Genomic DNA, 11,486 nt, shown 5'->3' with positions numbered 1-11,486 from the left:
GGCCAATCTAGATGTGGGGGAAAATGTCTCCTAAAAGTCAAACCCTTCAACCTGTGCAAAACCATTCGCCTCATGAGCCTTGTTTTTTGTACTTATCCAATGTACCATCAGACTTGTACTTCACCTTCCAAACCCATTTGGTGACAATTCAACCTTCCATTTTGAAGGACGATCCACTCAGGCAGATCCACTCAGGCACCCGATAGTTTCCAATTTAGACACAGGCCAGATGGTTTGGATACGGCTTATGTAGGCACTCTACCAATTAGGATGTATGCTTGTGCGGGCTATGTGACCACATTAATGAGTGTTGGAGACACATTGTCCTCAAGTTGTGGGGTTTTTTTGAGGGTCCAAATAGTCTTAGATAGCTGTGGGAGCTACGCATAATCCCTACAAGACTAAATTATAGTCTAATATAGTCCCAGTCAGATGATTTGGTCGGTTGGTCATTTTGGACCACCAAGTCATGGGTTAGCTAACATGGATAACCCACATCCATGTTGATTATGGGTACTATATATAGACTAGTTTGGTAGCCTTAGTTCATCATTGAGTTCATTGTGTTCAAGCACTATTTGTAAGCAAGACATTCTCCATCCAAAGTCTGTCTAGATTGCCATTAAAGCTCCTTGCCTGGAGAATAGGTTGGGCAGACACCATCAATTTGTAATCAAGTTTTGCAAGCAATAATATTGTTTACTCTCCACTTCTTTTTGCAATTCAGTGCTTTATATTGTATTGATCTTGCATCCGCTATTGTGTTGATCTCACTTCCACTTCTTTCTGCAATTTAGTGCTTTATATTGTGTTGATCTTGCATCCGCTATTGTGTTGATCTTGCATCCGCTATTGTGTTGATCTCGCTTCCACTTTTGTGTATTCTAATAGATATATGGTCTTGAAGATATATGGTTAAAACCCTTTGAAACAATAAATTATTGCATCCGCTATTGTGTTGATCTTGCATCCGCTATTGTGTTGATCTCGCTTCCACTTTTGTGTATTCTAATAGATATATGGTTAAAACCCTTTGAAACAATAAATTATTTACAATACATAAATTATATGTGACTATGTGATTTGAGTTAGGAAGTAGAAAAGTGTTATCCATCTTACATATGCAAATGCATGAGACAGATTCTTCTTCTAGAAAACATTTCTGTGAAAAATTGACGCTTTGTTTCAAGTTTCTACAAAATCTCCATTTAAATAAGATACCTTCCCATTTCAAATCAGGTAGAGAAACATCCATAATGTAATAAAGTTCCATTAATAGGGATTTGAGATTTAGAAGATCCAAAATACAATTGATAAGATGTAGATTCCACTTGGGACTTTGAGTTACAAAAATCCTTTCTTTCATGTAAAAGGATGACAATTTCTTCTCTTGCAATCATTTGTACAACAATTTTTTGATAGTGGAACAACATTATTCAACTACAACACCTTTTCTTTTCAGTCCTTTTGAAATCCCTCCACAATTGGTTGATTCAAGTGGAGAAATTCCTTGATCCAAATTTATGATTGATTCAAGTGGAGAAATTCCTTGATCCAAATTTACGGGGGAGAAATATAAAATTCTACCCACACATCTTACCTCTTGCTATTGGTATAGAGGAAGTTCTACTGAATGCTTGGTAGGAGTCTCTTTAGTTGAGTGATTGTTTTTTTCAGGAAGAATGTTTCGTATAAACTTGGATCCATCTCCTTTTTCATTAAAGAAAAGATTGTCATTTCGTATAAACTTGGATCCATCTCCTTTTTCGTTAAAGAAAAGATTGTCATTTCGGTTCATTGGAACTCTTTTAACATCTTTAGAAGTTCCTCCACGATTGGTTGATTCAACTAGAGAACGTCCAAAGTTACAAGGGAGACATAAAAAATTTGCCCACATATTGCCTCTTGTTGTTGGTGTAGCGAAAGTTATGTCGAATTCTTGTTAGGAGTCTCTTTAGCTGAGTGATTGTTTTTTTGAGAAAGAATTCTATGTTCAATGAACTTGAATCCATCTCCTTTTTAGTTAGAGAAAAGATTATTATTTTGTCTTATTGGAATTCTTTGGACACCTTTTCAGGTTAAGGAGAAACTTTGAGAATCTTTGATAGCTCCCTCACTTCTTCTTTTACTCATTTAAAAAACAAACATGGACTCACAAAGAGTCTTTATTATAAGATGCATAGTCAAGCCATAAGATCGTATTATTATGACAATGTTTCTTATGACCCTTTTCTTCACGTGCATCTTAATGTATGGATGCACATAGTTGAAGACACCATAGAAGTATTTGGAACCCCTTTTGCTATTAGGATCTCCAAGTCTCTTAGTAGTCGCACAAATTGGAACCCCTTTTGCTGTTAGGATTTCCAAGTCTCTTGGTAGTCGCACAGACTCTATCGAGGAGGGAAGGTCACCTATTGTATTCAAAAGTTTGTATTATAAAAGGCCCATTAAGTAAGATGGGTGTCGTGAGTGATGAAACACCTTCTTGTTCTAAGTCGAAATATGCTTTGATAGCAACATCCATATCTTTCCCTCCCAAAAGTAGTACTAACCACATTTCAAGTGGGATTGGAGCAAGTTAGGTTAGTACTACTTTGTTTTAAAATACACCCATGATTTTAACAGAGTTTTTTAACCATCATGTGACTGATTTTCCTCATCATCATTACATATATTATTGAGGCTACTAGAAATAAATCTTAGTTTTTGAAGAGCTTTCTTGGAGTCAATTAAACTTAGATGGTATAGTTTTAGCTAGTGAGATATGTCTAGTGGGGCTAGAGCCAATAAATAGGACTATCAAGAGCTTTCTTGGAGTTAATTAAACTTAGATGGTGTAGTTTTCGCCAACGAGATGTGTCTAGTGGGGCTAGAGGCAATAAATCAAACTCTTGATCTTCATTTCTTGGAGTTAATTAAACTTAGATGGTGTAGTTTTCGCCAACTAGATGTGTCTAGTGGGGCTAGAGGCAATAAATAAGGCTCTCAATCGCACAACTTTCGACTCAAGGAAGAGCCAAACCAATGTCCACATAAAAGCAATACAGTGGACTTGCAAAGTTTTTGGTTTAACTATAAATATTCAATTATCAAATTTTAAAACCTTGTTTTTGTTCACAAAAATGTTTTTTTGTTTACTCTCACACTGAGGCAAAACCTTGGTTGTTGCCCAAGCTGACGTAGTGGTAGTAAATCAGTGCATGCTAAACTTGCTTAGATTGTTCAAATCACTTGCAAAACCAAGTGAGAGCATTTAAGTCACATGTGCAAGATCTATAAAACCATGTGCAAAAGTAGTCTTGATATGTGTCATTACACTAAAACATTCTTCATCATAGACCTCAATACAACAATTTGCAACATGAACATGGAGTAAGGGCATTGAATGCCTATAATGGTGCATTCATGTGTGCGTGTGAGATGTCTCTTTAGGAGCTGTTCACGCCAAGGGCCTAGTGGGAGGCTGCTGGACAACGACGAACAGCTCTGCAGCAGGCAGTTCACACCATAAAGAAGTGTTACTCTGGCTGTACTCCAATGGTGTATTTAACCACTACCAAAAAGGGCTAGCCCGATATACCACCATGCAGGGTTCGAGAAAACAATTTTAGGGAAAAGGAACTAAATCCTTTTCACCACTAAATGAGAAGGAAATTGCTATTTTTGAGATGGTACTTTCTATGTGAACTTAGAAAATATAACTAAAACTTGTAAAATTTGAAAGGGTTTTATTTCCTTCTCATAAGAATTTGAGAAGGATTTTCCCGAAGTTGAACAAGTTCTAGGCTAAAGCGAACCCATTTTTTCCCGAACCCTGCCACCATGTTGGAGTTGATGAAGGCCCACCATCATGTTCAATATCTGTAGCTTTTCGCGATCGTCAACCAATGGCTTCTTTCCGTTTTGGTATAATAAATAATTTGAATTTTAAATTTTTGTCTTTTTCTTCTTTGGCTAATTTTCTCAGGCGAGAACCAAAAACCCGTGGGAGATAATCGCTTAGGCGTGAATAGCTCCTTAGGGACCATGTTAAGTTTTGCAAGTTAAAGGAGCTCGTTGCACACCCAAACCGATTGTTTGAAGAAGAGAAATATGGTTTTTGCTTGGTGTTGTGTATGCAGCAATCGGCGGTTACAAACCATTGCAAAACCAGGCTGCGTGGAAATCGGCCCTTCGTTAACATATTTCTCATCACAGTCCAGCTTGCCAGGTCCGTCATGTGGGCTCTTTTGGTCGGGGCGCCATGAGCCAAGAGCGTAGGACCTAGCTCTTTCGGCCGTTTCTATATCAAAAAAATACAGATTCCTCCGCCTCATGACCGGCCCACATTTGATGACTAGGCCATGATCACGCGTCGTCTTCGCCGGAACCGCATTACTCCATATACTTTTTTACATCAAATCGCATCCTAGCGTAAGCGGCTAGCCTAGGTAGCATTTATAAGCGTTCTGGTTGTAGACAAGATAGGCCGAGAATGGTTCTGGCTGTAGACAAGATAGGCTGAGCCGCCAGTCTGACAAAGAGCTATCTCATTTACTCAATTGTCCGCCCACAGTTGCCGCGCCACATCACCACATGGATGCTGCTGGTAGTCTGGTACCACGGTCCACCAACCCCTCCCCTTTGACTGGTAAAACCTTAAATTTAAATGCTGATGCGGTGGGAATTACTGCCACTATGCACCCGCCTCCCCTCCGCCCTCCCTCCCCGCCTCCAGAGTCCGGACCAAGAAGCTGGTCTGGACTGCACGAGAAGACGAAATTATTTTATTTTAAAAGGGACCAAAAAGTACTTCTATTATATGATGTGCCTCTCAGACAGCCAGCCTAACACACCTCTCACACAAACAGCCGCGTCACCCTTTCTTCCCTCGGGCGGCGGGGCCCCGTTCATGCATGAAGCCAGCATCTCGCTCCGCATCAAATCAGGCAGCAAACTAAGAGACGGTATGGCGATGTGCAATTACACTGCAATTTTCAGGGCTTTGGGACCCCGCCGGTGGCCGGGTGTGGGTTTGTCACTTGTGTACTTATGAACGCTATTTTATCAAGACTTTGATGGCTTGACAGGGGCGTACTCTTACTACGTAGGATACGTGACGTGACGCGATGCGACGGGGCTTATGGAGGCCCTGGGCCATGTGGTTGTGTAGGGCTGTGTGTGTGTGTGGGGGCCCCCGGCCCCGGGGGGCAGTGCGGGACTGGGGCAGTCAGTGGGTACTGTGCATTGTGGGGGGTCATTTTCTTTCATCGTAGGTAGACGTGGCGGGCGAACTAGGGGAGGAGCCGTACATTTTTATCTCATTTTCTGCCCAGTACTGTTTTCTGTCATCGACGGAGCAGAAGCGTGCTAAAGGGGCTGACCTGGAGCCTGGGCTTTTAGGGCTACAGGCTACTAGGCTACTAGGCTTTGGCTTGTTCAGACTTCTCCCACCACAAGGCATTAACAACCCCACCACACATTAGCAAGCAACTTCTCCTCTTTCTCTCTCTACCCTCTCTCTCTCTCTCTCTAAGTCTCTCTTCACGCGTCGCATCCCTGGAGGGCCCCCCCCTTCCGGTGAGGCTTCCCATACCTCTTTCCGCCACAGCAAAGCTATGCTCCCAGCACAGCCTGTAGTTTCTTCTGCAGTCATGGCTGCAACTTTACCTTCGCCCGCCCTTTCCCATCCCCCCCTCCGACGACCTGTCTTCCCAATTACCTCTCAAACATCTTAATATTAGATTGATAAATATACCACTTGGTTTTTCTTTTATGTTTATATGCATGGCTGGCCTTAATCCAGGTAGCCCATCTTCCCATCATGGAAACCAATTCTCCTCCTTGAACCCCCACCATCACCAATTTTCGCAACACCATCACCACCGCCACCATCACGAGCACCTTCAGCAGACAGAAGACGATAAATCACAAATATTTGACCTGCATCATCACCACCATCATCAAGCCCATCTGCAGCACCTTCAAGAGCAGCAGCACCAGCAACATCTTCAAGAGCAGCAGCATCACCAGCAACACCTTCAAGAGCAGCAGCATCAGCTACACATACAAGAGCAACAGCAGCATCAGCTGCTTGCAGGGAGCCGTGAATCGCAAACCTCCGAGGATGAGAACAGCAGAAGCAGTGGCCTCGGCCGCAGCAACAGCAAGAAGCGCAGCAAGGCGATCTACAGCGGAGGAGGGGGAGCTACAGGCGGCGGCAGCTCACACGGGGACGGTGTCACAGTGGCAAGGAAGCCTCGAGGAAGGCCGCCGGGCTCCAAGAACAAGCCCAAGCCGCCCGTGATCATAACGCGAGATAGCGAGAATGCGATGCGACCACATGTGTTGGAAGTGGCGGGCGGGCACGATGTAACGGAGAGTGTAGCCGGGTTTGCGAGGAAGCGGCAGAGGGGGATATGCGTGCTAAGCGGCAGCGGAACGGTGGCTAACGTGACTCTACGACAGCCGACAGCACCAGGGGCGACGGTGACCTTCCATGGCAGGTTTGAGATCCTGTCTCTGTCGGGGGCATTCTTACCATCGCCGGGCAACACACTGTTCACATCCGGCGGTCTAACCATATCGCTGGCGGGAGCGCAAGGCCAAGTGGTAGGGGGGAGTGTAGTGGGAGTACTGACAGCGGCGGGTCCTGTGCTTATCATAGCTGCGTCCTTCCTCAACGCTTCGTATGACCGGCTGCCATTGGAAGAAGAAGACAGTCAACAGAACGAGTTGCAGCTAGCGGCCATCCCTTCGTCCGGCCTGGAGCCGCCGAATGCGGCCGCGGCGGCCGGACAAGCGGACCAATCCTCGTGTGGGATGGCACTCTTCAACGTCTCTCCTACTCCTTTGAATTGCCAGCTCCCTCAAGATGTGCTGGCGTGGGCTGCCGCAGCAGGCAACCGACCTCCATACTAAGCCTTCACCAATCAGCAACAAAGATAGAATTATCCTCGTAATTTTATTAGCAAGCTTTTGTGCTTGTTGCCGTGTACCTTAAACGCTCATTTGAAGGAGTTTTTGCAGTTAATCAAAGCCAATTTGCCCATTTATGCCAATGGCTATTCTTCAGAGATACCAATTCTGGCCTTTTTCATGATTTCAAGGGTGATCTCTTATGGGCTTCATTACTATGTATCCCTGGTTTCTACCCTCTTCTTATGATACTTAGGGTTTGAGCGGGACCATCATCATGAGACAGGCAATTATGCAGCCAAGTTTATGCCCGAGAAATTCCAACAAGTAAGTCCTCTTTATCGTTTCAAGCTGGGCCTGCTCTCTTGTTTTGTGTTACCGTTTTGGATGGCCTTTTTAGGGCATTTATTTACAGCATTTCTTAATATAAACGTTGGGCTCTTAATTACTCAAAGTAGGGCTTCAACCACTCAATTCCCTGAGTCCTGACTCCAAGTTTCCATGTCACTAGCTAAATTCTAACCAATAGCTCGAGCTCTAATTAGCTACTGCCCCCCTGGCCATGGGATGTGAGTTCAAATCTTGACTGCTCCTCCCCTCCACTCCAATCGCAGCAAAGGGTGGAATTAAGAGTGGGGGGTAAATTCATGGGAATATATTTGAAAAAAAAACCCAATAACCACATTAGTGCATTCTGTAACTTTTTTAAATTAATATACCCCTCTTGATGAACTCACGTGCGACACTTACATATAGGTGAAGCCCCTCGGGGTTCTTATATATAGATTTCAAATTGAAGCTAACTATGGTAAACATGTGCTATGTCTTTGATAACAAGTTGTATATAGTAACATGCAGAGCATAGGGCCTATAAGGTCGTCTTAATTTGCACTGTGACAAATGTAGTAAATCTTGGTATTGTTAAAAGTTATTCCAAATTGAAAATCCTCACATAGCCATGAAGTTAGTTCTTATTCTAGCTAACATGCAAAACTTTGATTCTTGCTACAAAACCTTTGTGAGAGTATTTCACTTTTATATGAAGCTCCACAGGGTTTGTCTTTCCTTGACCTTGGTTTAACATTATTGAGTGAGGCTTAAGCAAGTGCTTCTCCTCAATCTTGACTCAAAATCCCTTTGCCTATAAAACAAAGCCGATCAAGATACTACCTAATTTAACCTTGTTTTCTTGAAAATTGTACTAATGCTCTCTCAAGGAGGAAAAAACGTTAATTAATGCTAGGTTAGTCAATCACTAGTTTCTAGATTTCAAGCCTATGCATGCTTTTAAAAGTGACTAAGTGTAAGGTTGATAGCTAACATAATAAGTTTAAGGTCTATATAGTAAGAGCAAAACAAAGGTACCAAGTGTGGAAAGCTCTGAACTTCAATTCGAGGGCAAGAGGGAGCACCAAAAGATGCCTCGAGTCCTTCAAAAGAAAGGCCTTCTCAAATGAAAATGACAATAAATAAAGCTCTTCTAATGATTCTTTTGATCAAATGGGTCTTTCCCAATACTCTTCTTGCAGCACAACTGCTTTTTGCTACTTGCAGACATCATGCTTCAAGTAGGATTGATTTATTGGGTATATATTTTAGGCCATTAATAATTGATCACATGCATGGTTTACATTATTAAATGTATATTGTACAAATTAGATCAATGAAGCAAACGTATACAAGGTGTGTGTTGTGCAATTCACTTGCACTTGGAAATATATTGATTAAAGTTCATTAGGTTAGTTAAACATATGTATGTCCTAATATAAAACTAGTGTAAAACCCACATTGGAAACAAGTTAAAGCATGTTCACGTCATTTTCGCTTAAAAGTTAACTCATCTTTGAATGGCTCATGATCCCATTTATGGGTTTTACATCAATCGATTTGTATAGGTTCTTCTAGACGAACATTAGCATATGTTGGTTTTTCTTTACACACCTTCTAATGGAGACAATGTATGCTAATGTCTACAAATCATTTAAATTGATTCTTACAATTCTTAAATTTCTAATTACATTAATTCTCTAAACCACAAGGAAAAAATAACTAACATATCTCCAAGAATCTTTTGTGGATTATATTAATAAAGAAGGTACGTATTAAACACTATGTTAAGTCTTTAAGGATTATAAACTCTAGTCACATGTAGTAAGTCATCCATGCTTTAAATCAAGATAGAAGTCCTCTCTCCTTGTTAAGTAAACCATGTGGTATGGATTTAAGTCTAGAATGAGATGTCTCATGAAATCTTTTTATGTGTAATGTATGCATATATTTTGAAGCCATGTAAAGTTCAACCAAATCAATTTATCACTCATGAGTTTTCCTAGGAGAGTACACAAGGGAGGATATATTAGGTATTTCTAGAAAAACACTTATGGAGATGGCATGATGTATGGTCAAGAGCCAAGCTTTGCCACATGCGTTTTGGTTTGAGGCTGTCATGTGTGCTGCATATGTACTCAACAGGTGTCCCACTAAGGCCTTACAGTCTATTACTCCATAGGAAGCTTGGCATGGCAGGAAGCCTTCCATTGGTCACTTGCGTGTCTTTGGTTGCTTGGCCTATGCTTTAGTGCCTGTGCAACAACGCTGAAAATTGGATGATAAGACTGTCAAATACATTTTTGTTGGTTACAGTGCTGAGAGCAAGGGTTACAGATTGTACATCTATCTTGCAGGCATAGGCTGCCTTTTATGAAACGGTGAATCACCTAAATAAAGTCCTAAATCTATGACCCAGCCAATAAGGGACTGAATGATCAAAACGATGAGCAAATATGCTTATTTATAGGCTGGATATGACATTATAAACTGGTCGACTTTTGGTTGGCCAGCTTCCTGGATAAATATTATGAATATTGCTGCAACTGACTGGACATACTTTTGCAAATGCTAGCTGACAACCCTCTTTGTCCTCCATTAGTCAAATCTCTACCAAAACTAGCAAAAATGCTTCAAATCTATGTTTCTAGTGAGTCTTTATCATGTTGCCTCTAGGATTAGTCCTCAGATTACAATGTACATGTTAGAATATGCAGCGAAGATGAAGACAAGATCTAAAAACACCTAGAGCAAACATGAATTTCCTGATGGGGAAAAAGGTTACTGTGACTACATTGAAGGTGAACATGAGGAGGCACCAGAGATACCAGAGATTAATCCAACTGCTGAAGATGTAAAAGAATTCAAGGATTGGAATCAACGAGAAAGGAAAGTCATGTATTGGCTTTCTGTTAGTATACACGACACCATGATTGGGCATATACAGGATGCCAAGTCATCTAAGGAGGCATGGGACACCTTGGTGAAGCTGTACGAAACCAACACAAAGGCACGAAAGATTCAGTTGAAGAATGAGCTTCATACTGTGGAGAAGAACATTAGAAGAACTCGGAGCTCATTTTGGGGCCCTGTAAGAAATTCACTATTTTCTTATTTATCTTGCTCTTAAACTACGTAAAATAGTCACAACAGGTCCAAAACCGTTAGTTTGAGGCAATAAATATACTGTTGCTTACAAACAACGAGGTCTTATCATTAAAAGCTTTGAGACGATATCTTTTTCATAGGTTTGGCTCACACGTATGAACGATTCTTCTGTCAGTATTACATAACTAATCTCTCTCATTTCGAATTTAAAAATGTTTAGTGCCTTCTTCAACTCTCAAACAAAACAATATATAGTAAGAAAGAATACATCGCATTGTTGCGAAACATGGCAGAAGGAGAAACCAGTAGGAAACGACTTCATCATTTCCATGTCGACTTGGAACAACACTATGCACTGATATTGAAGCGCCAAAAGAGTTTGCATCTATGCACTGAGCAAAGAGACATGCTGCGGAAAGGAGGTTTGCAGCATATAGACTTGTGGTGTGACGGAGGCATCTATCCAACATGCATCATTAGAAATTCAACACCTCCATTCTCTAATCCAACAACTCTATTGAAGTTTGTAGGCAATGGAGTAAATGGATTGTATGGATACGTCTCAGCTCAATGTGCTAATGCAAATATGTACAAGAATTTATATCTACGAGAGGAGGCAAGCAGAAGGCAAGATAAGATAGAGTGTGTGGCATTGAAGCAACTTCTAGAAAATGAGAAGGAAGAACATAAAAAGACAAAGGCAATGCTACTGAAAGCGAGGAGAAAAGGCACTGTATTAGGAGAGAGACTATGGAATAGAAAAATCCGAAACATTGCAGAGTTGAAGGCTGGCTCTGGAGGATGTAAGCGCAGAATTCAAAAAGCAAGGTATGACGATATCTTATTGTTAACTTCCATTAATGAGCATCTAGAAATGTAAGTATTTGCATGTTTATTTCTTTATTGCATCCAAATTGTTTAAACGAATGAAGAAGTTCCAAAAAATTTCAACGTAAATCAATGAACTTTTAAAGGTGAGTTATAAGTGTCTCATTGTATAATTGTAGATGTGTTTCTTTCTTGTTGTAGGAAAATTTTAAGGCTTGGTGAAGTAAATAAAAATTACAATCTTGTTCCAGTGAAGCAAATAAAAGGTTTAGTGTCTAAAGTTGTCGTGCAGAGCTTGATAGATGAAAAAAAGTTCAAAAGGG

The 11,486-nt window shown here is 41.2% G+C and overlaps 1 pseudogene across 1 annotated transcript; it reads left to right on the top strand.

The window, feature by feature from the left end:
• The first annotated feature begins 5,587 nt into the window (after positions 1-5,587).
• LOC147629913 (AT-hook motif nuclear-localized protein 17 pseudogene) lies at positions 5,588-7,250 on the top strand (annotated as a pseudogene). The gene has a single exon (XR_015267762.1). The product of XR_015267762.1 is annotated as an AT-hook motif nuclear-localized protein 17 pseudogene (transcript).
• Positions 7,251-11,486: the final 4,236 nt, after the last annotated feature.

Source organism: Cibotium barometz, chromosome 17, assembly GCF_041138505.1.
Source record: "Cibotium barometz isolate CiBa-2024 chromosome 17, ASM4113850v1, whole genome shotgun sequence".
Classification (NCBI taxonomy): domain Eukaryota; kingdom Viridiplantae; phylum Streptophyta; class Polypodiopsida; order Cyatheales; family Cibotiaceae; genus Cibotium; species Cibotium barometz.
The sequence above is the reverse complement of the archived record's forward strand: the minus strand, read 5'-3'. Positions and strand labels throughout refer to the sequence as shown.